Raw genomic sequence first — 5,074 nt, forward strand, 5'->3', positions numbered from 1 at the left:
TTGATCCCAAAAGATTCAACAGAAGGATCAACACTTTTTTAAAATAATAGATCATCCCGCTCCAAAGAATAGTCAGAATCATTAAAATCTTCATCGTCAAATTCATCACTGTGTGCCTCTGTGTCATTTGCCAGCAAAGAATTCTTTTTCATCTCATTTCCACATTGATTATCATCATGATAAAAATTCAAATGTTCAAAATATATCTCAACTACTCTGTCCTTTGGAATGCAAGTAACAACTTTAGCGGCTTCCATATTACTCCCAACTAATCGAACCTTATAACAGTTTAAACCATACTTGTGCCAAAATACCACAGATTCCTTGTCATAACCGCATTGCTCGGCCATATTCTTAAAATCTATTAGATTAATCATTGTACCGTCGACATAATCAAAATATTTGACTTTTCCACCTATGTAGCCTCTTGTCGAACTACGCACAAATGATCCACCATGATGTACTTTAATTGTGAAAAACGATGACTCATTCATAGAATCTGCACATACTATCAAGTTATCAACGGTGTAAAAACTGTTATTTATACAAATATAATACAAATCTGAATACATAAAGCCAACAAAGAACTACAAGCTCATTATAATGAATATCCAGAAAACAAAACCTTATATATCAAATAAAAAACTTAATATAGCTTTTCAAAATCAATAATACTTATAAATCAATATGAAAGGCATTGCAAATTATATTAAAAAATGCTTAAAATGTCTTGAATATCGATAATACCATAGTTGGGTGTGGACGATCGACCACGTAAACTTCGAATCGACATTGTTCCAGTTAGTTGTTATGCTGCAACCCGCAATATCTAGTGTTTTTAAGAATGAAGATGTTTTAGTTTGAGAAATAGAAAATTGCAAATATTTTTCGAATCAGAAAAACTAGAATTTTTCAATGATTTTTATTCCTTTACCTTGTTTGTGTTTCGCTCTCTGCCCTGTTTTCAACTCTAGTTGAAGAGAAAAAATTGTTCTTGATCTTGATTATTTTGTGAAGTTCAGAAAATATTGAGTTTCCTTCTTGGTTTTGCTGAAAATGGAAGACAGACGATGGGACAGATTTGAGAGGGGTAAAATAGGGATATGGGAGAGAGAAAATCACTTTTTGAAAAAGCAATATTAGTTTTTTAACTCAAATAGACAGAAGACTGACTTTTGTTATATTTTAAATACTAAAAGGATGGTTCTTGTTAACTATTATAGTATAAGGATGTAACATAAGCTTTAGTCATAGTTAAGGGATGAATTTAGCCCAAAACTCTTTCATTTTTAATTAATATCATAGAAATCATAGTTGTCCCTCATATCTTACTCTATTCCAAACGTACTGGGATTTTTGTTATAAAATGTACCATGCGATAATAATTAATTAGATTCAACGGCTTCGAAATATTATCAAGTTTTATCATCTCTAAACTTAGCCTCGAGTAGCACCTTTTACAAAAAAAAAATTGAAATAAGGTTTTGAACAAATTTTATGTACAGTAAAACCTCTCTAAATTAATATAGGCGGGACCATGAAATATTATTATTTTGTAAAGGTATTTTTTATTTACAGAGTGTTTTGACACCAAAAAGTTGTTCAGGGATGAAATCTCAAAGAATTTAAAAGAACCCACTTGTGAAAACGTCATTCATGAACTTGAGGTCATGATTAATGATCTTGGTTACCGTGATAAAATTGACGTTAAAAACCTAGTGGATGGGTGAAAATGATACATGTTTAGAGGTCCAGAGCTTAGAACAAAGTGTGGATATTATTGGGAAAACAATGTTGATGATAAAGTTGAAGATGATACAATACCTTTGGAATCAGTTACGCGTAAGGAAACACTTGTCTCTAGAACTCTTCACAATTTTATGGTGCAATTCAAAAAGACAACACTGAAATTTTTGGATGCAATAAGAAAAGTCAGAGATGAGCTTCAACTACATTTAAATTTTAACAAAAAACAGAACATAATAGAACCATATTTCATTAGATTTTCTTAGATATATTTATACTTTTAAAGAATTATTAATTTATAATATTAATGAGACCAAATATTCATATAGGGGTCTTCAAATTATCTTATTGAAATGAGTGATTTTTTCCATTGGCCCAAGTTGAAATCGAAGGAAATTATTATCTTTGAGAGATTATTAATTAACGGAGTATTAATTTAGTGAGATTTTATGGTATATAAGGGATGTCACGATGTTAGACATTTAAAACCAACATGAATGATTCCTTAAAATATTCTAGTGGCAAGACTACATGCTTTGCACGGACTCAATATTTATTCACGAAAAATTAGCACAACATGATAAATAAGGAAAGATTACTTGAGTACTTTTTAATAAATAATTATTGATTTTAGTGATATTTTTTAGTTATCATCATCCATAGCAATACTATGATAAATATGCACTATGTATTAAAAATGAATTATGCATGCAATATGGATGAGCTATAAGTGTCTTAAAATATGTTATGTTTGTTTGGTAAAAATTGACACAATATATTATAAATGTATTAAAATGTATGTTATTCATCAATAAAATTTGCATTATATGTATTTTATAAACTATTCTCTGTAATATGTATTAAAATTGTATTATAAAAGTGTCCAAGTGAAAAAAATATATGACATTGTCATAAATAATAAATATTTTCTTAATATAACATATTTATGTAAGTTTCTTAGATTTAATTGGCAATAAATAACCCACTATTTTTTTTTGGTAAAAAAAGGTTTTTAAATATTTATTTTAGCATTTAATAGTCACGTTGAGAAATATTTTCTTTATTCCTTTTTTTTCCCTCTCTCCTTATTGTTTTTTCAACTGTATTAAGTGTAGTTTTACCTTTTTTATCTCTCTAAATTCTTTTTATACGTATTTCGTATTCTCTCTCTCTCTTATATTTTCTTTTTCACTCCTCAATCCCCTTTGTTAATGCAGATCTAATAGGAAAAACTACATAATTACACATTTCACTATCAAATATTCTATTATTACATATATATTAAAAATAGTACTTATCTTATCACTAATTAAGAGTTTTCTACGATATATTGAGGAAGATACACTTAAAATACATATACTTTTACTATCAGATATAATGAAATAGGGAGAGAGACGAGCGAGATTTGTTACGTGTCCAGATACATGTAAATCACACTAGATACATGTATATGTACGTATCTGGTGTGATTCATATGTATCTGAGATATATACCAGATACATAGGTGAGTGGCGAGCGAGATGGGAGAGAGGCGAGGGAGGCGGTGGAGATTTGTTATGTATTCCATATACATGCGAATCCACTTGGATACAATGTATCTAGAACGAATTACACCCAATTTTAACCTCATGTATCCCAATACATGTATTTGAACGTATTTGTGTCACACCAAAATCTGGTAAGATACGTAATATTGCAAACTAGAGTGTATCTAAGTGATTAGCTCCTAAACTAGTGGGATTTGTGTAAGTTTCCTAATCTAATATAACGGTATATTTATCAATTGTTCTCTCCTAAAATTTCCCTTTCATATATAATCTTGTAGCGTTTTGTCCAATTAATTGTGAAATTTCGTGATTTGTGGAAGTTATTTTCAAACTTTTTTGGGCGATTAGGTTATAGGGTCTGAAATTTTTGTTTCAATTTTCATGGGTAAGAAAGGTTTTCATAAGATTCTCATAAAAAATCGGGATGATGATTTTGATGAATACATATCAATGTATACCAATGAATATCAGTCTTGATTTAAACAAATCTATATATATAAAAGTAGCAAGTGAATATAGATTGGATGCATAGATAAATACAAATCAATGTATACCTATGTAAAATTAGAAAGACACTAATACATACAAATATGTACCGATTTATTAATGAATACAAACGGATATATTCAAAATAAATGTATACAAATCTATTAGATGAATACATATCATGAATAACAATGCAAATATTAAGTGACTATGAATTGAGTTTCTCACCATAGTTTCTAGCAAACAATTGAGGAAAATAATCTATTGATGGTAGACTCGTAGGATTATCCTTTGAAACAAGAATAGTCATAATTAAATATTTTTACGAATTTTAAGGAGAAACTCTTGGAAGTTAGAAGATAGAGATTGTACTAAATATCTTTATATTTTAAATAAAAATAATTTGAAGAGAGAGAGATGGGTGTGAATATGATTTATTTTTCCTATTTTTGTGCAGAATACACGTAAGACTATTAAATGCAAATTTTTTTAGGTTTTTATTTGCTAAATATTTATTTGGCTAAAACATGTCAATTTAATCTAAGGATTGTATACACGTTTCAATTCCTATTTATTCACAAAGTTATTCTTTTAAGTTATGTCAATTAGATAAATCTAGATTTATTTAAAAATAAGTTATCTATATATATTTGTATGATAGTAAAGCATCTCATTAAGTGAAAAATAAATACTTGTAAATGTTTTAATAGTATAAATTTAAATTGTTATTGATTAAAATAATTTAATATTTTTTTTTTAAAAATAAGTCATATATATTTTGGATAGCAAATCATTTGTTGGTGGTAAATTGTTTATCTAAAATAGGTTTTATTTATAAACTGAAAATACCTATTATTCTTAAAAGTAACAATGAAATTTTTAAGCACCGTTGATTTTAATAATTTTAGTATATATGAGTTAGTGTTTGGCCATAAATTTTCACATATTTTTAGTAAGTTATTTTTTAGTGAAGTTTTACTATGTGCTTGACCATAGATTTTGGGAGAAATATTCGACTTTTAAAAAAAATGATTTATATCCATAAGTTCTAAAAATTATTTGAAATATTTATATGTTTGTATTATCACTTTATAATGAAAACATTCACTAAAAAGTTATGACAACGAACATAATTAATATGAATTTGAAAAAAAGGAAGAAAATAAAAGGAAAATATCGTTGATTTGTATATAAAAACTACTATTACTACTTGTAATTGGAATTGAATTCGAAGAGCAAGCTCGGATAAAATTTGTATAATATATATATATATATATATATACATATATATATAT

The sequence above is a fragment of the Solanum tuberosum genome, unplaced genomic scaffold (genome assembly GCF_000226075.1).
Source record: "Solanum tuberosum cultivar DM 1-3 516 R44 unplaced genomic scaffold, SolTub_3.0 scf00065, whole genome shotgun sequence".
Classification (NCBI taxonomy): domain Eukaryota; kingdom Viridiplantae; phylum Streptophyta; class Magnoliopsida; order Solanales; family Solanaceae; genus Solanum; species Solanum tuberosum.